Source organism: Copadichromis virginalis, linkage group LG11, assembly GCF_057382275.1.
Source record: "Copadichromis virginalis isolate Kocher_CV1m ecotype Utaka linkage group LG11, C_Virginalis_male_GT1.1, whole genome shotgun sequence".
In the NCBI taxonomy this organism is placed as follows: Eukaryota; Metazoa; Chordata; class Actinopteri; order Cichliformes; family Cichlidae; genus Copadichromis; species Copadichromis virginalis.
In genome coordinates, this window is record NC_140628.1 from 22,090,339 (window position 1) to 22,113,797 (window position 23,459).

At 36.5% G+C, this 23,459-nt stretch overlaps 1 protein-coding gene and 1 long non-coding RNA gene across 2 annotated transcripts in view; one reads left to right on the forward strand and one right to left on the reverse strand.

Moving 5' to 3' along the window:
- Positions 1-23,459, reverse strand: part of LOC146698551 (polyamine-transporter SLC45A4-like) — a 72,709-nt gene that overhangs the window by 11,014 nt on the left and 38,236 nt on the right. The window lies entirely within an intron of this gene.
- LOC146698552 (uncharacterized) lies at positions 12,386-20,204 on the forward strand. Its single transcript, XR_014923035.1, has 5 exons — positions 12,386-12,795; positions 14,405-14,435; positions 15,386-15,417; positions 16,543-16,569; positions 19,574-20,204. It is a non-coding gene; the product is annotated as an uncharacterized LOC146698552 (long non-coding RNA).

Consider the following 23,459-nt stretch of genomic DNA (forward strand, 5'->3'; position numbering starts at 1 on the left):
CTTTTAGCAGTTCAGCACCTTTGTTTTCAGGTTAAATTTGGGGTTTTTTTTGTTTTTTTTAAATCTCATTCAATATTTTTAACTCAAAATTCAGCAATTAATTCATTTCAGTGCATACATTCAGATTCAAGCATTCACACTGCAGTTTCTTCAGAAAATGCACTTTCTAGTTATTATTATATATTCCGTACGTTTTTTGGCATCTAACTCCTTCAAAACCGTTCAACTTAGAAAAACCATTCAAACACCGTTAGATTCCTATTCTTTTGGACATGACTGCTTCTATTTTTCTCATTTCTAACATTTATATTTTTAATTTTATTCAACTTTATTCAACAAAAATTTCCCATGTATTTCAATGGGGAGACCCTTCAAATTCTCATTCAACTTACTCATTTTTAAACTCTTACTACTTCCACATACATTGACATAGAGCCACCATTCAAACTTTAAAACGAAGACAAGACATTCAACTATTCAACTTGTATTTATCTTTTCAATATCTATTATACTTTTTCTTCAGTTCCAGTTTAAGTTTCATGATGTTTTTTCACCCGTTTCAAAGTTTATAATGGGTGTGTATGGGACGGAATGTTGGGGCTAGAGTGAGGCAGCTCAACTGCTAGAGTGAGAGGAGCAAAAAAATTAATCTTAAAATCTTTTTTAAAACTGCTGCTGTGTCCACAGCGTTTGCTCTACAGGTATGATTTTACCCTCAAAATGTAGCCATGGCTGTCCTCTTTCATCCAATGTGTTTACTATTGTCCTAGGTGTTATGGTTCTTTCATAAATGTCACCAATGCACAGCCTCCTCCCTCCAACTCTTCCATAGACTCTAATGTTAAAATGGCTCAGAAGGTTCGTTTGAAAATCAGAAGAGCATGGTGTCTTTCCACTGTCACCACGTCCATATAATAAACTCCACAGACATGAAAACTGAGAATTCAGTAGACTAGAAGCTGCTGTCGCTCACGGTGAAAGAATTTCGTCAATACGACTTTTACTTTTCATATGGGAACGATTTGTTTCGGCCTGACTTTTCTGTTCATTTTAAGCAGCAAAAGTGAGGTGCATGTCTGTGTACGTGTGTATGGAGCCATTGGGTGCGGTCACTATAGCAACCAGGCTCACACCTGCCTGCTTAACGAGCTCTGCCTGCCACTGTACCAAGATTCATCTTAAGCACTTCTCTTTCAACTGCTGCTGTGTCCACAGTGTCACAGCCACCATTTTACCCTCAAATTGTCGCCATTATTGTTCTCTTTCCAACACCGTATCTTTCAAAGCTCAGGCATTTAAACTTTTTAAACTGTGTGGATCAAAGTGGAGGGATCACATTTGAGTCATTCAGTGATTCAAAGAATATGACCTTTTAATATTCTTTCAGATGTTTTCTGACTCTAAATGTTCTTTTCTCATTTCTTAGGGTTTTCTAATTTACATTTAAAACATTTTCAGTTTTTTTCCAACTCCTTCTTCTGTGTAACCTTCAGCTTTTAGCAGTTCAGCACCTTTGTTTTCAGGTTAAATTCGTTTTTTTTTTGTTTTTTTTTAATCTCATTCAATATTTTTAACTCAAAATTCAGCAATTAATTCATTTCAGTGCATACATTCAGATTCAAGCATTCACACTGCAGTTTCTTCAGAAAATGCACTTTCTAGTTATTAGTGTGAATGCTTGAAAAGCATTCACAGTATTGTTCTTCTAATCTTTATTATTATTATTATTATATTTTATTCTGTATTCCGTACGTTTTTTGTACTCCTACTCCTTCAAAACCGTTCAACTTAGAAAAACCATTCCAACACCGTTAGATTCCTATTCTTTTGGACAACACTGCTTCCATTTTTCATATTTTTAACATTTATATTTTTAATTTTATTCAACTTTATTCAACAAAAATTTATAATGTATTTCAATGGGGAGACCCTTCAAATCCTCATTCAACTTACTCATTTTTAAACTCTTACTACTTCCACATACATTGACATAGAGCCACCATTCAAACTTTAAAACGAAGACAAGACATTCAACTATTCAACTTGCATTTATCTTTTCAATATCTATTATACTTTTTCTTCAGTTCCAGTTTAAGTTTCATGATGTTTTTTCACCCGTTTCAGAGTTTATAATGGGTGTGTATGGGACGGAATGTTGGGGCTAGAGTGAGGCAGCTCAACTGCTAGAGTGAGAGGAGCAAAAAAAATAATCTTAAAATCTTTTTTAAAACTGCTGCTGTGTCCGCAGCGTTTGCTCTACAGGTATGATTTTACCCTCAAAACGTAGCCATGGCTGTCCTCTTTCATCCAATGTGTTTACTATTGTACTAGGTGTTATGGTTCTTTCATAAATGTCACCAATGCACAGCCTCCTCCCTCCAACTCTTCCATAGACTCTAATGTTAAAATGGCTCAGAAGGTTCGTTTGAAAATCAGAAGAGCATGGTGTCTTTCCACTGTCACCACGTCCATATAATAAACTCCACAGACATGAAAACTGAGAATTTGGTAGACTAGACATTGCTGTCGCTCACAGTGAAAGAATTTTGTCAATACGACTTTTACTTTTCATTTGGGAACGATTTGTTTCGGCCTGACTTTTCTGTTCATTTTAAGCAGCAAAAGTGAGGTGCATGTCTGTGTCCGTGTGTATGGAGCCATTGGGTGCGGTCACTATAGCAACCAGGCTCACACCTGCCTGCTTAACGAGCTCTCTCTGCCACTCTGCCAAAATTAATCTTAAACACTTCTCTTTCAACTGCTGCTGTGTCCACAGTGTTACAGCCATCATTTTACCCTCAAAACGTCGCCATCGTTGTTCTTTTTCCAACATCTTGTCTTTCAAAGCTCAGAGATGTAAACTTTTTAAACTGTGTGGGTCCAAGTGGAGGGATCACATTTTAGTCATTCAGTGATTCAAAGAATATGACCTTTTAATATTCTTTCAGATGTTTTCTGACTCTAAATGTTCTTTTCTCATTTCTTAGGTTTTTCTAATTTACAATTAAAACATTTTCAGCTTTTTTCCAACTTCTTCTTCTGTGTAACCTTCAGCTTTTAGCAGTTCAGCACTTTTGTTTTCAGGTTAAATTCGGGGTTTTTTTTTTATCTCATTCAAAATTTTTAACTTAAATTCAGTAATTATTTCATTTCAATGCATACATTCAGATTCAAGCATTCACACTGCAGTTTCTTCAGAAAATGCACTTTCTAGTTATTATATTTTATCTATTCCGTACGTTTTTTGTAATCCTACTCCTTCAAAACCGTTCAACTTAGAAAAACCATTCAAACACCGTTAGATTCCTATTCTTTTGGACAACACTGCTTCTATTTTTCATATTTTTAACATTTATATTTTTAATTTTATTCAACTTTATTCAACAAAAATTTATAATGTATTTCAATGGGGAGACCCTTCAAATCCTCATTCAACTTACTCATTTTTAAACTCTTACTACTTCCACATACATTGACATAGAGCCACCATTCAAACTTTAAAACGAAGACAAGACATTCAACTATTCAACTTGTATTTATCTTTTCAATACCTATTATACTTTTTCTTCAGTTCCAGTTTAAGTTTCATGATGTTTTTTCACCCCTTTCAGAGTTTATAATGGGTGTGTATGGGACGGAATGTTGGGGCTAGAGTGAGAGAGCTCAACTGCTAGAGTGAGAGGAGCAAAAAAATTAATCTTAAAATCTTTTTTAAAACTGCTGCTGTGTCCACAGCGTTTGCTCTACAGCCACCATTTTACCCTCAAAACGTAGCCATCGCTGTCCTCTTTCATCCAATGTGTTTACTATTGTCCTAGGTGTTATGGTTCTTTCATAAATGTCACCAATGCACAGCCTCCTCCCTCCAACTCTTCCATAGACTCTAATGTTAAAATGGCTCAGAAGGTTCGTTTGAAAATCAGAAGAGCATGGTGTCTTTACACTGTCACCACGTCCATATAATAAACTCCACAGGCATGAAAACTGAGAATTCAGTAGACTAGACATTGCTGTCGCTCACGGTGAAAGAATTTCGTCAATACGACTTGTACTTTTCATATGGGAACGATTTGTTTCGGCCTGACTTTTCTGTTCATTTTAAGCAGCAAAAGTGAGGTGCATGTCTGTGTCCGTGTGTATGGAGCCATTGGGTGCGGTCACTATAGCAACCAGGCTCACACCTGCCTGCTTAACGAGCTCTCTCTCTCACTCTGCCAAGATTCATCTGAAACACTTCTCTTTCAAGTGCTGCTGTCTCCACAGTGTTACAGCCATCATTTTACCCTCAAAACGTCGCCATCGTTGTTCTCTTTCCAACATCTTGTCTTTCAAAGCTCAGAGATGTAAACTTTTTAAACTGTGTGGATCCAAGTGGAGGGATCACATTTTAGTCATTCAGTGATTCAAAGAATATGACCTTTTAATATTCTTTCAGATGTTTTCTGACTCTAAATGTTCTTTTCTCATTTCTTAGGTTTTTCTAATTTACAATTAAAACATTTTCAGCTTTTTTCCAACTTCTTCTTCTGTGTAACCTTCAGCTTTTAGCAGTTCAGCACTTTTGTTTTCAGGTTAAATTCGGGTTGTTTTTTTTTTATCTCATTCAAGATTTTTAACTTAAATTCAGTAATTAATTCATTTCAATGCATACATTCAGATTCAAGCATTCACACTGCAGTTTCTTCAGAAAATGCACTTTCTAGTTATATTTTATTCTGTATTCCGTACGTTTTTTGAAAGCCTACTCCTTCAAAACCGTTCAACTTAGAAAAACCATTCAAACATCGTTAGATTCCTATTATTTTGGACAACATTGCTTCTATTTTTCTCATTTTTAACATTTATATTTTTAATTTTATTCAACTTTATTCAACAAAAATTTCCCATGTATTTCAATGGGGAGACCCTTCAAATTCTCATTCAACTTACTCATTTTTAAACTCTTACTACTTCAACATACGTTGACATAGAGCCACCATTCAAACTTTAAAACGAAGACAAGACATTCAACTATTCAACTTGTATTTATCTTTTCAATATCTATTATACTTTTTCTTCAGTTCCAGTTTAAGTTTCATGATGTTTTTTCACCCGTTTCAGAGTTTATAATGGGTGTGTATGGGACGGAATGTTGGGGCTAGAGTGAGGCAGCTCAACTGCTAGAGTGAGAGGAGCAAAAAAATTAATCTTAAAATATTTTTTAAAACTGCTGCTGTGTCCGCAGCGTTTGCTCTACAGGTATGATTTTACCCTCAAAACGTAGCCATGGCTGTCCTCTTTCATCCAATGTGTTTACTATTGTACTAGGTGTTATGGTTCTTTCATAAATGTCACCAATGCACAGCCTCCTCCCTCCAACTCTTCCATAGACTCTAATGTTAAAATGGCTCAGAAGGTTCGTTTGAAAATCAGAAGAGCATGGTGTCTTTCCACTGTCACCACGTCCATATAATAAACTCCACAGGCATGAAAACTGAGAATTCAGTAGACTAGAAGCTGCTGTCGCTCACGGTGAAAGAATTTTGTCAATACGACTTTTACTTTTCATTTGGGAACGATTTGTTTCGGCCTGACTTTTCTGTTCATTTTAAGCAGCAAAAGTGAGGCGCATGTCTGTGTACGTGTGTATGGAGCCATTGGGTGCGGTCACTATAGCAACCAGGCTCACACCTGCCTGCTTAACGAGCTCTGCCTGCCACTGTACCAAGATTCATCTTAAGCACTTCTCTTTCAACTGCTGCTGTGTCCACAGTGTTACAGCCATCATTTTACCCTCAAATTGTCGCCATTATTGTTCTCTTTCCAACACCGTATCTTTCAAAGCTCAGGCATTTAAACTTTTTAAACTGTGTGGATCAAAGTGGAGGGATCACATTTGAGTCATTCAGTGATTCAAAGAATATGACCTTTTAATATTCTTTCAGATGTTTTCTGACTCTAAATGTTCTTTTCTCATTTCTTAGGGTTTTCTAATTTACATTTAAAACATTTTCAGTTTTTTTCCAACTCCTTCTGTGTAACCTTCAGATTTTAGCAGTTCAGCACCTTTGTTTTCAGGTTAAATTCGTTTTTTTTTTTTTTGTTTTTTTTTAATCTCATTCAATATTTTTAACTCAAAATTCAGCAATTAATTCATTTCAGTGCATACATTCAGATTCAAGCATTCACACTGCAGTTTCTTCAGAAAATGCACTTTCTAGTTATTAGTGTGAATGCTTGAAAAGCATTCACAGTATTGTTATTCTAATCTTTATTATTATTAGTGTGAATGCTTGAAAAGCATTCACAGTATTGTTATTCGAATCTTTATTATTATTATTGTGTGGATGCTTTAAGCATCCACACTATTGTTTTCCTGTTTCTCTTTATTCTTTATTATTATTATTCTTAGGACTTCCGTACACTTTTCGCCGTTTAACTACTTCCACAATTTTTGTGCTATTTTCACCGTTCAAACTTTAAACTATTCAGCTATTTTTGCTAATTCCTGCTATATCTTTTGGTATTTTTAACTATTATACTTTTTAAAATATTCCACTTTTTTCCTTTAATTTGTCCCATTGAAATGAATGGGAAACTTCAGCAATTCTGCTAAAATTTGCTTGTTTTTGAAACTTAACTACTTCCTCATACTTTCACCTAGAACAACCATTCAAATTTTAAAATGTTCACAAATTATTGGGCTATTCAGGTATAATTCAGCTTTTTCAAATCTTTTACTGTTTTACTTTTATGCCTCTTAAAGTTTTGAGTTGCAAAATTGTGATTTTTCACAAAATACATGCGTTGTTATGGTTGCTATGCTCTTGGCTTCCAGTGTGCCACTGAAGGTTTTGCAATTTTCACTTCATGTCCGAACAACTGTTTGCTACTTGCTCAATTTTCACTCAACTTCCACAAATTATACATCAAAATGTAGGTATTTTTGCTGGCTTTCAGAAAATGTCACCATCATTGTTGTGGGATTTATAGAATTTTGGCAAATCTCCTCAGACCAACACAATGTCAGAAAACTCTCCATATAAAGTGAATGGAGAGCTTGTTCAAAATCACCGCTGGATTTCTGTAATGAGAGGCATATTCGAATCGTCATATCTCCTTAACAAAGCAAAGTTAAGACATGAGGCTTGTCCCCGAATATCTTCAGACACCCCTGACGCTCACAATTCAAGAATTTCTTTCTCACCTATTACCGTTCTGAAATGAGTTGGACTTGTTTGAGGGTAGGAAATTTGTCCTTCGCTCAGATTTCTTCAGATTTCAAACTGTGGAAATGAACCACTTTTTTCTCTCGTCATAACTTTTTGTTGGATTTCCACAGAGACCTGAAAATTTCTATGACTGTTCACCAAAGCCTGCTGTCTCTTACTGTGAAAGAATGATATCGATACTCCAAATAGATTTAGAGTTAGAAAGCGTTGTTTGAGGGCAAGTCAAGGCAGTTTTTGCTTCGCTCTGCTCAGTTATGGTGCATTAGAAGTCTAATATCTTTAATAATTCATATTTTAATGATAAATTGTTAACACTGGAAGATTCCCCCATCTCTTCTGAACAAAACGGTGTAAGAATGACCGCTCTAGCCCCTACGGTTAGGAAATTATGGTCATTTGTTTGAGGGGAGTCCTCACTATGAGAAATAGGCTGCAATAATCCTGTGCCTCTCTGTCCTGCGTGTGTAAAAAGATGCACCTGTTTTGGCGGGAAAACGTAAACAGCCACTCTGATTGGTGGATTTAAATTCAGCAGCTCTCTCCCTCTGTGTCTGTCTGTGTGTGTGTGTGTGTGTGTGTGTGTGTGTGTGTGTGTGTGTGTGTGTGTGTGTGTGTGTGTGTGTTTAGTGGGAGAGAGAGGACCCTGCCCTTATTTGGCAGCATGTCATTGTAGGATTTAAATTGAATATAGTTAGACTGGTTGACTGGATTAGAGCCTGTGTTTGTGTGTCCCTCTGTGCATTTGTGTTCCAATATGCCTCCATATTTGTAATTTTGTAAGTTATTACTATTCTGCTAAATCATACTATTTCTGCTTTTCATAGGATTTGTGCCTAATATAGTATTTCTGCTAAATATAGTATTTCTGCTTTTTATAGGATTTGTGCCTAACATAGTATTTCTGCTTTTTATAGGATTTGTGCCTAATATAGTATTTCTGCTTTTTATAGGATTTGTGCCTAATATAGTATTTCTGCTTTTTATAGGATTTGTGCTTAATATAGTATTTCTACTAAATTATAGTATTTCTGCTTTTTATAGTATTTGTGCTAAAACATAGTATTTCTACTAAATGTAGTATTTCTGCTTTTTATACTATTTGTGCTAAATTATAATATTTCTGCTTTTTATACTATTTGTGCTAAATTATAATATTTCTGCTTTTTATACTATTTGTGCTAAATTATAATATTTCTGCTTTTTATACTATTTGTGCTAAAACATAGTATTTCTACTAAATGTAGTATTTATGCTTAATCATACTATTTCTGCTTTTTATAGGATTTGTGCCTAATATAGTATTTCTGCTAAATTATAGTATTTCTGCTTTTTATACTATTTGTGCTAAAACATAGTATTTCTACTAAATGTAGTATTTATGCTTAATCATACTATTTCTGCTTTTTATAGGATTTGTGCCTAATATAGTATTTCTGCTAAATTATAATATTTCTGCTTTTTATACTATTTGTGCTAAAACATAGTATTTCTACTAAATGTAGTATTTATGCTTAATCATACTATTTCTGCTTTTTATAGGATTTGTGCCTAATATAGTATTTCTGCTAAATTATAATATTTCTGCTTTTTATACTATTTGTGCTAAAACATAGTATTTCTACTAAATGTAGTATTTATGCTTAATCATAGTATTTCTATATATTTCTGCCAGGTCCCCAGGCAGCCAATCCTCTGTGAGGACTTAGACATTCAAATTTTCAAATCAGGGCCTGCACGGTTTCCCAGCCAATCATATATGTGTCCTGAGGCATTCAAATTTGCATATTGGGGCCTTCATGGCTTCTAAGCCAGCCAATCATATCTGAGGGCTGAGGAATTCAAATTCACAAATCAGGGCCTGCACGGCTTCCCAGCCAGCCAATCATATATGTGGCCTCAGGCATTCAAATTTGCATATTGGGGGAATTCGTGGCTTCTAAGTCAACAAGTCATCCATGTCGTATATCTCTAAAAATTCACATTTTAATGATAAATTGTTAACACTGGAAGATTCCCCCATCTCTTCTGAACAAAACGGTGTAAGAATGACCGCTCTAGCCCCTACGGTTAGGAAATAATGGTCATTTGTTTGAGGGGAGTCCTCACTATGAGAAATAGGCTGCAATAATCCTGTGCCTCTCTGCTGCGTGTGTAAAAAGATGCACCTGTTTTGGCGGGAAAAAGTACACAGGCTCTCTGATTGGTGGATTCAAATTCAGCAGCTCCCAGGCTGACCTAGAAACTTACTTCTCTCTCCCTGTGCATTTTTTTGCTGATGTTTTCATTTAACAAGTATATTTGAGGGAACCTCAGCATGTTCAGCATTTTTTCAGCTGTCCATTTTGCTTTTCCAATTTTTCTGTTTAACTTATTACTATTGTGCTAAATCATACTGTTTCTGCTATTTTATAAGATTTGTGCTTAATATAGTATTTCTGCTTTTAATAGGATTTGTGCTTAATATAGTATTTCTGCTTTTTATAGAATTTGTGCTTAATATAGTATTTCTGCTTTTTATAGGATTTGTGCTTAATATAGTATTTCTGCTAAATTATAGTATTTCTGCTTTTTATAGTATTTGTGCTAAAACATAGTATTTCTACTAAATGTAGTATTTATGCTTAATCATAGTATTTCTATATATTTCTGCCAGGTCCCCAGGCAGCCAATCCTCTGTGAGGACTTAGACATTCAAATTTTCAAATCAGGGCCTGCACGGTTTCCCAGCCAATCATATATGTGTCCTGAGGCATTCAAATTTGCATATTGGGGCCTTCATGGCTTCTAAGCCAGCCAATCATATCTGAGGGCTGAGGAATTCAAATCCACAAATCAGGGCCTGCACGGCTTCCCAGGCAGCCAATCATATATGTGGCCTCAGGCATTCAAATTTGCATATTGGGGGAATTCGTGGCTTCTAAGTCAACAAGTCATCCATGTCGTATATCTCTAAAAATTCACATTTTAATGATAAATTGTTAACACTGGAAGATTCCCCCATCTCTTCTGAACAAAACGGTGTAAGAATGACCGCTCTAGCCCCTACGGTTTGGAAATTATGGTCATTTGTTTGAGGGGAGTCCTCACTATGAGAAATAGGCTGCAATAATCCTGTGCCTCTCCGTGCTGCGTGTGTAAAAAGATGCACCTGTTTTGGCGGGAAAAAGTGCACAGCCTCTCTGATTGGTGGATTCAAATTCAGCAGCTCCCAGGCTGACCTAGAAACTTACTTCTCTCTCCCTGTGTGTGTGTGTGTGTGTGTGTGTGTGTGTGTGTGTGTGTGTGTGTGTGTGTGTGTGTGTGACAGAGAGAGAGAGAGAGAGAGAGCCTTTTTATGGCATGACCTCATTCTAAGCTTCAAATTCAGTATATTTAGACTGGTTGACTGAATTGGATCTTGTGTGTGTGTCTCTCTGTGCATGTGTGTTTCCTCATGTGTACATATTTGTGATTGTGTGGCTGTTATAGGTTTTTTTGCTGATTTTTTTCATTTAACAAGTATATTTGAGGGACCCTCAGCATGTTCAGCATTTTTTCAGCTTTCCTTTTTGCTTTTCCAATTTTTCTGTTTAACTTATTACTATTGTGCTAAATCATACAATTTCTGCTATTTCATAAGATTTCTGCTTAATATACTATTTCTGCTTTTTATAGGATTTGTGCTTAATATACTATTTCTGCTTTTTATAGAATTTATGCTTAATCATACTATTTCTATATATTTCTGCCAGGTCCCCAGGCAGCCAATCCTCTGTGAGGACTCAGACATTCAAGTATACAGATCACAGCCTGCACGGCTTCCCAGCCAGCCAATCATATCTGAGGTCTCCCGTTTCCTCTCTCGTCATATCTCAGCGATAGATGTACAGAGAGCAATGAAAATCGCACTCAAAGTACACCGCTGATTCACCCAGTAGAAGAATTATGCTTCTAGTCCACCTAGTTTTTGAGTTACACAACGTTTTGTAACTCCAAAAAACGGTGTTTTTCGCCTCTCACCGCGATCTAATTCTGACTCCTCATCAGCCTGTTTTTCCAAAGCGGCCGCTCTCTTTCCCAGTGGCGCAGTTGGTAATGACACGGCTCTGCAAGCCAAAGATCGTGGGTTCGATTCCACCTTGGTCAACATGTTTTTTTTCCCTACAAATTAATACACTGTCACAGACCAGTAATTCATATTCATCATTTATTACAATTCTGCAAACTTTTATGATTTTACCAGCTTTTGATAATATGGACCTCACATTCTTGTTAACACTCCATGGCACAAATACTCTTCCCTTTAGGCTCTGTGTATGTGTGTGTGTGTATCAATATTTCTCCCATTTTAAAGTATTACTCCTCCATAATTGTATTTCTGTTCAATCAAAGTACTTTTACTACATCTTAGTACTTCTGCTCAATCATAGTATTTCTGCTAAATCATAGTATTTTTGCCAAATCATGATTTTTGTGCCAAATCATAACATTTGTGTTATGTTAAAGTATTACTACTAATTGGAGGAATTTCTGTCATGTTACAGTATATGTGCTAAATATAGTATTTCTGCCAAATCATACTATTTCTACTATGTTATATTTTTCTTTCTAAATACAGCATTTCTGCTATATAATTGTATTTCTGCTTTTTATACTATTTGTGCCTAACATAGTATTTCTGCTAAATTATAGTATTTCTGCTTTTTATACTGTTTGTGCCTAATATAGTATTTCTGCTTTTTATAGGATTTGTGTTTAACCTTCAGAGGTCCTTAGGGACATTTATTGTCTTTTGCATTTTTAATTTTAATATAGTATTTCTGCTAAATTATAGTATTTCTGCTTTTTATAGGATTTGTGCTAAAACATAGTATTTCTACTAAATGTAGTATTTATGCTTAATCATACTATTTCTATATATTACTATTCTGCTAAATCATACTATTTCTGCTTTTCATAGAATTTGTGCCTAATATAGTATTTCTGCTAAATTACAGTATTTCTGCTTTTTATACTATTTGTGCTAAAACATAGTATTTCTACTAATGCTTAATCATACTATTTGCATATTGGGGAATTCGTGGCTTCTAAGTCAACAAGTCATCCATGTCATATATCTCTAAAAATTCACATTTTAATGATAAATTGTCAACGCTTGAAGATTCCCCCATCTCTTCTGAACAAAACGGTGCAGTGACCGTTCTAGCCCTTACGGTTAGGAAATTATAGTCATTTGTTTTGAGGGGAATCCTTAATGGATAATGTTTATATATATATATTTGTCTTTAAAACATCTTTGCAGACTGACTGTCCTGGACTGGCTGTTGTTTTGTTTTTTTCAGGTCTGGTGAACTCAGCTCTTTGGTGTTGGTGTTCAGGAGTAGAGCCTTCTAATAATATTTATTCAAGTTATAGATTTAAAGTTCTGCGAGTTTTTTCTGTAGCAAATAAATATTGTATAGAATATTTAAAATCACCTACATTTTTGATGTTTACAATGCCCATTGTGTGTAATACTGGAATTTCCTACTACCCGTGAACGCCTCATCTTTTACCTGACTGCCGGACATCCGCCTTTCCGCACACTTCGCTGAGTCCGCTCTGGGTGAGTGCAGCTGCTCTGCTTCTCCTCTTCTCTCCTAAATGTTTATAGTCTGTTTGTGCGATTTAACGAGTTCTTTTAGTGATTTATAAAGCCAACCGAGGTATAACTCATATTAGAGTAACACAGTGGTTGCTTTTTCTTAGTGAAACTTTGTCATTTTTGTATGTAAAAGGAGTGTTTGATGAGCTAACAACCCGATGCTAATGCCTAGCGCTCCTTTGAGCCCAGTGTGAAATGAAGATTTGACGGTAAACCACGGTTATTGTGTTGTTTTATTAATTACATTTGGTGTGTTCGTGTTTGTCAGTCTGTTACATAAGGTGCAGTTAGTTCTCTTCACAAATCAGTTGGTTAAAACAGCCTCATTCTTTATGCTGTAAAGTTTTTAACGAACCGCCATCTTAGATTCAGTGTCAGCTGTCGGCAAGATCAAAGGAGCCATTTTACCGCCTCTGACCGAACACGGGAGAAAAAGAGTCACGTGTGTGCAGGTCTTGTGGGTTAATTAAGACAAAGGAGGGGGGGAGAAACTGAGGATTAAACATAGGCTATGTCCCCACATACACGGGTATTTTTGAAAACGGAGATTTTCCGTTTCTGTTTTAAAAAACAATCCCGTCCACACATAAATGCAGAAATGAAGGAGAACGCTGCTAGGAACATGCCAAAGCAGCAGGTGGCGCTATATTCCTAACCGTGTAGAAATGTTGGCCAATCAGAAGTCTAGAAGCCTCGGTGGGAAATGGTAAACAAAGATGGGGCATAGAAGCAGAACCGAGTCATATCTGTGTGGGGACAGTAACTGTGTGCGCATATGTAAGCATTTAAACACTGCAGAGAGAACAATTAACAGTAACCGTATTGTAGAAATGCATTTCACCGAAACAATAACGTGGCGCACAGTGTGACGTCAAAAAAGGCGCTGCGTTTTCTCCGTTTCCCTGTCCACACATAAATGCAAAAACGGAGTTTTCGAAAATATTCTGGCAAGCGTTTTTAGTTTTTCAGTGACCGAAAACGCCGTTTAAGTGTGGACGAAAGGTGCAAACGGATAGAAAAATCTCCATTTTCAAAAGTACCTGTGTACGTGTGGACATAGCCCAAGAATAATAAGAACTCCTAATATGTAGACTTTAATTTTTAAGAACTGTTTAACAAAGGCTTGTTTGTGCCAACCTAAATCTGCAGCACAGTTTAAATTCTCACTTTGTGGGAAATTAATGAAATAAACAACAGCCCACCTTCACATAAATAAAATATGGCAGTATATTATTATTAGTATGGTACATAGATATTTATTTTAAAACTACAGCATATTTACTATGATACTATGTGCAGTTGGTAATATTTTAGGAAGTAGAATTTGAATGCAGACCACCTCAAATATTAAAGCCTTAAAAATATGTCGTGCAGTTTTTCATGTATGAGTGTTTTGCAATCTTAAATGAGATGTAGACCAAAGAAAACAGAGGAGAGTTGTTGTTTGTATTCCAGCTGTAGTAAACAAAGAAGTTTAGTGAATCTTTTTGACAACAGAGAGTGATGCAGTATTGATGCTGATTTGAGTTTTCTGATCCTGTATTTTTGTTCTTTGTCTTTTGTTACACAGAGTGAAATAAAGCTTGGTTTTGCCTTTGCTGGTAAGTAAACAGTGATTGTAACTGAAGCAATATGAAATTGGGATTGTGTAACATTTTTAGCAATTTACATACAATAGTTTGGCTTTTTGTGATATCTTGCCATTTGCTCATGGGCAAAAACACATTTAGGATTTATAAGCAGTAAAGCCCCCCCCCCACTAGATCTCTGAGTGTCCCTAAAAATGTCCCTGAAGTTTAATAGGCCATTTATGTCTAATTTTAAAGGCTTATCAAAGCATTTCTGTAGTAATTATTGTTTTTATTACACATGTTAAGGCCATTTGAGACTCTGCAATTAAATTTTGCCCTCTTTAGACTAAAGTGAGTTCATTTTGTCTGAGGTACAGTGCTGGGAAAAGTCTTTCTTCCTTGCAGATTTATTTTGTTTATGCTTTTTTGTCACATGTTTCAAATCATCTAACAGGGATGATATGAATAAATACAAAAAAGCATTTTAAAGTGATGATTTCACGTATGAAGCAGAGAAAACCAAACCAGAGCTATCTGTTCTAATGTGAGAACATGCTGGTCTCTAATACCCAGCTGTGGAAGCCCTGATACGAAGAACTACCATCAAGCATTTATAGTATCAAGTATTATTTGTGATTGTTGCACGCTTTGAAACTGTGATGTTATCATTTGATCAAGTGTGCAGTGCGAGCAAATCATTGCTTGTGGTATCTGCTGTGTTATGTAATAGCACCAAAGTATTAGAGCTTTACGTTCATGAGGAATTTCTGTGGAATTGCAGATGGATAAAACGACACATCACCTTAATAAAGACAGAAATCTTTAATAAGGTGCAGAAAGAGAAGATGGGGTGTTTATAGTAAAGCTGTTGTAAACAAAGAATTTAACAGATTTTTTTTTTCACTACAGATTGTGATGCAGTATTGACTCTGATGCTGATTTCAGTTGTCTGATTCTGTATTTTTGTTCTTTTGTTACAGAGTGAAACAGAACTTCGGTTTTGCCTTTGCTGGTAAGTAAGCAGCAATTGTAACTGCAGTAATATGACATTGTCACTGTGTAACATGTTTAGCAACTTACCTAACGTAGTTTGGTTTTTGTGACATTACCATTTACTGATGGGCAAAAACAAATGGTCAGAATTTATACCTTGTAGCAGCAAAGGCCCCACACATGACCTCTGACTGTCCCTGAAGTTTAACAGGCCATTTGTGTCTGATTTTTATGTTTGAACACAAACAACTGTTTTTATACAGTTGTTCATGTTCTCCGTTTGTTTATGGATTTACCTAGCAGACATAACTATGAACGCATTTTAGGTGAGTTAGTGTAAGTGGTAGCTTAAACACTTAAGAGCACCACAGTTGTTGATTTATATCTTCACTCATATTCTGCTTATGTATTACATTAAAGTCAGACCACTATAGAAGTATTTTTGCCTGAGTGAACAGAAGTGGTAGGTTAAACATTTAAGCAATAATAAAAGACTAAGAGAACCAGAGTTGTGAGTAGGCAATGTTGTGTATGTTAAAGCCTGTGTGTAATTTATGTACACTAAGTTTAAATCAGTTTCTTAATAAGTTGCTTGATACAATGTGTTTGAAAATTATATATAAAAGGGAAATATTGCAAAATACAAAAAGATTCCTGCCAACAGGTACAATGGAAGGACTTTTTATTATAATTTTTAAGAAATTAATTGCAAAAATGGCGTGCCACTGTTGTTACTATAACATGTCAGAATTGACATGTATTTTAGGATTTACATATTCAGATCAGAACTAAAACCTAATGAGGTTTTCCGTTGATTCTAACAGTTGTGGTTTTTCCACACTTTATTAAGCACTGACTTGTGATAGAAAATGATGGAGCTAAAAAGCCATAATCTGTACCAACAAATATTGGTGCCTCTTCTTTGCACTTCTGTAGTATGCATGCCTTTATTACACATGTTATCGTCTTGTGAGACTCTGTAACTGAAGTTTGTCCTCTTTAGACTACAGTGAGTTCATAAAGGCTTGAAGAAATTGAGGATCTTACTAGTTATTTCATGTCACAGTAAATTGGATTGTGTGTGAAGAGGTTCAACAGTGTAAGTCATTAAACAGTGATCTGATGTGTTGTTTCCTTTCTCTAGGATACTGATCTGATCGTCGCAAGTCTGGTAAGTAAAGGTTTTGTCTGCGGTACAGTGCTGAGAAAGGTCTTTCTTCTTTGCAGATTTATTTTGTTTATGCTTTTTTTCACATGTTTCAAATCATCTAACAAGGATGACCTGGATAAATACAAAAAGCAGTTTTAAAGTGATGATTTCATTTTTGAACCAGAACAACCTGGTCTAATGTAAAAACATATTGGTCTCTAATACCCAGCTGTGGATGCCCTGATAGCAACAATTACCATCAAGCATTTACAGTAACTGGTAATGACTGGTTTACATCACTGGTTGATTTTGGTCCACTATAATTTCAGAATTGTCTTAATTAGATCCAAACAGGACAGGCAAAAAAAGAAAAGAAAAAAGTCTTAATTAAGGCCCAATATAGGGTTTTCAAGTCATACCAAGTACCACGGTGGTTAGCACTGTTGCCGCACAGCAAGAAGGTCCTGAGTTTAATTCCAACATCAGGCCGGGGTCTTTCTGTGTGGAGTTTGCATGTTCTCCCGGTGTTTGCGTGGGTTCCCTCCGGGTACTCCGGCTTCCTCCCACCGTCCAAAGACATGCAGCTTGTGGGGATAGGTTAATTGAATAATCCAAATTGTCACTAGGTGTGTATCTGCGAATGAATGTGAGTGCGAATGGTTGTCTGTCCCTGTGTGTTGGCCCTGCGACAGACTGGCGACCTGTCCAGGGTGTACCCTGCCTCTCGCCCTATGACAGGTGGGATAGGCTCCAGTGCCCCCTGAAAAGGATAAGCGGAAGCGAATGGATGGATGGATGGATGGATGGATGGATGGATAGGGTTTTCAAGTCATACCAAGTATCTTAATTTCATTAAAGTCCAGACTGATTCGTTTACACCAAGTGTTTTGTTTCATTCATTCAATTGGACTTGCTTGTGTGCTTCAGATCCTAAGTGTGATTAAACTTAAGCCCAGGACCTGATGAGTTGATGTAGGTCCTGAAGTAGTAAAGGAACTCTGGGACATCACAGTAACAGCACCATGTTTGACTTTAATGCTGGTGTTTTTCTCTCACTATAGATGATTCAGTTTAGTGCAGTTAGTCAGCACAGCTCTTGGTTATCATTGAGATATTATTAGGCAACTTGTTTTTGCCTGTTCAGCTACAACGTCTGGGAGGGTTTCTGTTTTCTGGGGTCTCCAGATCCTTAGAAATCTCTTTGTAAACCTTTACAGAACTATATGTGTTTGTTTCACATTAGAGCAGCTCACGACTAGCAGTTTAGGGACAATTAAATATTCACATAGGGCAGGGGTCTCAAACTCCACTCTTCAAGGGCCGGTGTCCTGAAGCTTTTCCACGTGTCCCTGTTACAAAACACCTGAATAACATTTGTAGGTCATTAGTGAGAGTATAGAATTTGACTGTGTTGAAGTGGCATCCCCGAAGACTGTTCAAATTTAAGTAATTTAAGTGTTTGGAAAAATGTACTTCTAAAAGTACTTTCATTGCATCATGTTCATTCACTCATGAGCTGCTATAACATGAATCAAATGGCTGAATTACCACCTCAGCATGCAGTCACGTTCTGTAGAGTTTTGCTAATGACCTACTAATGTTATTCAGGTGTGTTGCAACAGGGACACATAGAAAAGTTTCTGGACACCAGGCCTTAACGACCAGAGTTTGAGACCACTGGTGGTAGGGCATGGTGGATTTCAAAAGCTTCTTCCCTTAAATCACTGCCTAAAAACTGCTTTTTGTAATTTGTCATAATGACTTGCAAAATATAGGTGGGATGAAAACATAAACATAAGACATTTTATAGTGGCCTGATATTTTTATCAAGGCTGTTTTTTGAAAATAATCCTGCCCTAATTTACAAAAGATGAACTGTCTGAAAGTCATGTTTGTTTGTTTGTTTGTTTGTTTAAGAAATGTGGGAATGTCCAGCAAAGATCTTACATGCAACAGCTCAGATACAGCACTCACTTCTGTTCTTTTTATCATGAAATGATCTACAAAGAAATTATCATCATACTAAATTATGGTAATTAGGCCTTTATATCAGCTATGATAAGTTTATTATAGATTTAGTGTAGTGCTTATTGCTGTGTATCAAACATGCCCCAAATGTGACTGAAATATGTAGAAACTGCTGTGTAGAAACTAGCTGTCTCCAAATTTCTCATTTTGCCAAAATTCATACAGAGTGGCCTGAAACTGTCTGCTCTAACCTCAGTGTGTTGGTTTTGTTGGACCATATAATATTTACAGTAAGTTACTGTAGCAGCACGTCTTGGTTTGAGTTTAGACTTAGTTTATTGTTTTAATAGAACGTAAAAATGTCCTTATAACAGTTCCACCATCATTTGTTAAACATTGTCATTCTGTTCACTCGAATAATTTACTGTAGAAGTCTTTAGTATTTAAAGCCCTACATGTACTGTATTTTTGAGATTATAAGGCATAATGTCAATAAACAAGCCTGTTTTTAAGGCAGATTAAGCCGAACAAACAGTCAGATAAGTCCAACTTTATTCAAGTCATTCACAACAACTCTCAACACTGTTCAGTTGTAACACATAAAATACAGAACAATACACTCACTTTTTCAGTTCATTCCTCATCTACAAATCCATCAAACTCTTCATGGGTTGATCAGTTTGAAATCTGCTTCATAAGCATGTCTCTTAGCACGTGCCAGGTCCTTGTACACACACCATAATGTTATGTTGAAGCACCGTACGAATTACTCTGCGAGGGTCCTGACTATGGTAGCCATAATGCTCTGACAATACATCAAGCAGCGCAGCTTTGTAGCTTACCGAAGTATTACTAAAATATTTCACAGAATTTTGAGCGCTGTGTACCACAGAAATCCCGTTTGAGGTCAGTAAGCATAACCAGAATCGATACACTAGGCACATTGTATATTTTTGAGAAAATGACAGGATTTTAGGTGTGCCATATAGTCTGAAGAATATGGTAAATCCAAGCATATTGGAAATACGACTAATTCCAGTCCTTTTGTGTCTTACAGGTGACCTGCTGCAGAAGATCCTCTCTCTCTCTATCATTATAAGCAATTCTGTCTATCCTATCACTCTCCCAACTCTATCTAATTTGAAAGCCATTCTATCTTGTATCCCTCTATCTCTACCGCTCTATCTAATTTGAAAGCCATTCTATCTTGTATCCCTCTATCTCTACCGCTCTATCTAATTTGAAAGCCATTCCATCTTGTATCCCTCTATCTCTACTGCTCTATCTAATTTGAGAATCCAAGTTTTGAGAATCCTTTCAGAATCCAATTTTCAGAAATCCAAGTTACCAGAACTTGATCTATCTGTTACAGAATTCTGAGAGATCTCTGCTCTCACTGCTCTTTCTTTCCTGTCTTTAAACTCTCTCACATTCAGTCATTTTGCTGGAAATTACAAGTTGAATATACAGTAGTAGAATTACAGTACAGTAGAACTTATAGTAGAAACTACTTACACAGCCCTACATTTGTCATTTTAATTTTGCATTAGACTTTAGTTTGGACTGCTAGTTTGGCTTACTTTGATCAATTGTATAAAATATCACCTTTTTATAAGTTTATTTGTAATAAGATAATCTGGTTATTTTGTAATACATACATTCAGATAAATAATAAATTAGATCCAGTCTGTTAGTCTGTTTCATTGGCTATAACATTTGACTGCAAGTTTATAGTACTATTATTTAAGGACAAACCCATTTTGTCACTCAGTGTAAGTATTCAGTTAGTATTGTCATCGAGAAGCGCCTGAGGACTTCCTGTTTCCTGACTGCTGCAGAAAATCCAGCTGGAGAATCCTCATCACCAGTCATCTTATCACCACACCACCAAAGCTCCATATATTTGATTTCAATTTTAGATATCTGAAAGATTTACATAAACTCCCCTAAGAGCTAAGACTTTTAATATAGCCTGTTGATTGTTGAGATTTATTCTGCATATCATTTTACAGAAGTTGTAATTATTTATCAGTCTGGTTAAAAAAATATAAGTAAAATTATACAGTTTCAAAAAGAGCTACAATAAAACGGATCAAATTGTTTCCAGAGAACTTTGAATTTCCTTTATTTTGAGTTTGGAGTAGAAAATCAGCTTTTTATATATAATAGTACATTTCTCAGATTTAACAGTAATTTGAGGAGTTATACGTTTTTCTGTGTTTCAAGGTTCAGTTTTGTTTACATTTGTGTATAACCACATATAAGCTCCAGGTTGTACTTCAGCAAAATGCCAAGAAAAGGTCAAAGGTCTCAGTCTCAGAAGCTTAGACGTCAGAAGGAGAAAGAACAGCTGAATGTTTCTCAGAGCAGTGAGCAGGTAAAGGTGTGTGTTTCAACTTTTCCCAGCACTGAAGTGCAGAGCAGTGTTCAGACAGCCACAGTGTCTTATGCAGATGTGGTAAAGAAAGGTGTTCCCTCAGTGTCTGTCCCAGAGCCTGAAGTTATGCAGCTAATCCAGACTGAACCCCAGCTAACTGTACAAACACAGCATGATGAAGAGACAGCCACAGTGTCTTATGCAGATGTGGTAAAGAGAAGTGTTCCCTCAGTGTCTGTCCCAGAGCCTGAAGTTATGCAGGTAATCCAGACTAAACCCCAGCTAACTGTACAAACACAGCATGATGGACACGCTCCAGTACAGTCTCATGTACAGGTTACAAACAGTGAAAGTCCACGAGTGAGTAGCGTCTGTGCTTCCCGAAGCCAGGCCGCTCCTAGGTATGGAAAGTACCGGAATCAGCAATGCATGGCTAACAGTTTGGTTTTCCTGTCATTCTTACATGAGGATGAATTTATTACCAGAGCAGATCTAAACCGTGTGTTGGACAAAGGCCATGCCGTCTATTCAGATGCCAGACTGAGGTTTGTGAACAGTGTGTTTCTAGCCTGCGATGAACTTCCCTCAGTTGTTACCAGCCGCAGACACGAGTATCAAGTCGACATGTCTCAGTTTGCTCATTACGGCACATTTGATGGTACAGATCACTTTCCGAGCCTTGAACAGGGATTACAGTGTTTGGCTTCAGACGTTCGCTATGCTTTGCTAGTCATGGGAGGAACAGTCATCGCTGTTAGCAGGCTGACTTCAGGTGAATATGCATATTTTGACCCTCACCCACGTAAGTCTACTGGTATGCCATTGTCGCTAAGTGTAAGTGGTGGAACTGCAGTTATGTTGAAATTCACACGTCTTAATGACATGATTGACAGGATCAAACGTTTGTACAGAATGTTCAGCATCGCACCAAGCTGCACTTATGAACTACAGCCCATCGAGTTTCACAGTGAAAACGCTGCTGACCAAAGAGATGCTAATCAAACCACCGAATACAGACCAACAGCTACAACTGTTACAGCACCAGCTTTAAATGAAGCCGTTCATGAAATAAACTCCCAAAGATCTACTGACCAGACACAGAAGACTGTGAGAGACACTTTAACGACTGAAGTGACATCATCCAGAGTGGATTATTCAAATGAGACAGCTGCTACTGAAAACAACCATCTTCCTTCTGAGTATTTAGAAATAGAAACCTCTGCATCTTCTGTAAGAGACACTCAGGTAACATCAGATTCTGTTCCTCAGAATGATTCAAACAGTGCCTCCAGTTCAACTAAGATAACAGAGGAACTCTCAGATAAACTGCTGAAATATAGTAAACATGAAAGGCAAAAAATGAGGAGAAGATTATTGACCCAACAAAAGCTACCACAGAGAAAGGAAAATCAGAAGACGAAAGAAAGGCAGATGTACAGGTTTGATGAAAGCTTCAAGACAAAGAAAAAAAACTCAACTAAGAAGTGTAATGATCCTGATCACAGACAGAAAAAGAGTCTGTACAAAAATGAGCTGTATAAATTAAATGCTACCTATAAGGAGAAACACAGAGAACATTTGAGAAAGATGTATAGAGAAAGTGCTAAAATTAGAGAGAGAAAAAGAGAACGTGTCATAAGGACATATAGAGACAATCCCCTATTCAGAGATAAGCAGAAGGAACGTATAACAAGAACGTATAGAGAATCTCCCATATTCAGAGATAAGCAGAAGGAACGTATAACAAGAACGTATAGAGAATCTCCCATATTCAGAGATAAGCAGAAAGAGCGTATAAGAAGAATATACAGAACTTGTGCTGGATTCAGAGAGAAACATAAAGCTTACATGAGGTCATATGTATATAACCTATATAAAAAAAGCGAAGATTTTAAACAGAAAAAACGATCTTATATGACTAAGCGGTATGGAGAAGAAAAACAATTTCAGCAACAACACAAGGACAATATGAGAGAACGAATGAGAGTAAAATATTGGAACGGTTTTTCTTTCAGACAGATGCATAATATCAGATGTGCAATGAATATAAAACGGAAATATCGCCAGATGCATCGACCAGCTGAGACTTTACAGTGTCATCCAGAGAACACTTTAATGAATGAGGCCATATCTCGTTTCAGATCAAACATTAAGTCAGCACCATCTTATGTTTGTACTGTTTGTCTAAAAGCTTCTTTTCCTAATCAGGTAAAAATCTGCAAAAGACAAAATTACTCAAAACACCAGACTGTAGCTCATCAGTGTCTAACTGGTAAATATGTTCATGTGTGTGATGAAGCATGTAATGATCACTGCAGCTTTCCTGTTGAGAGAAAAAAAGAGTATATCTGTCACACGTGTCACAGTTCCCTCAAAAGTGGATGCATGCCCAGGCTTGCTGCTGTTAATGGTTTAGAACTGCAGGATATTCCAGCTGAACTTTGTGATCTCAACATTCTGGAGAGACATCTGATTGCCAAATGCATACCATTTGCTAAGATTATTCCTCTTCCAAAGGGGAGACAGAGACTCATACGTGGTAATGTGGTGTGTGTACCATCTGAAG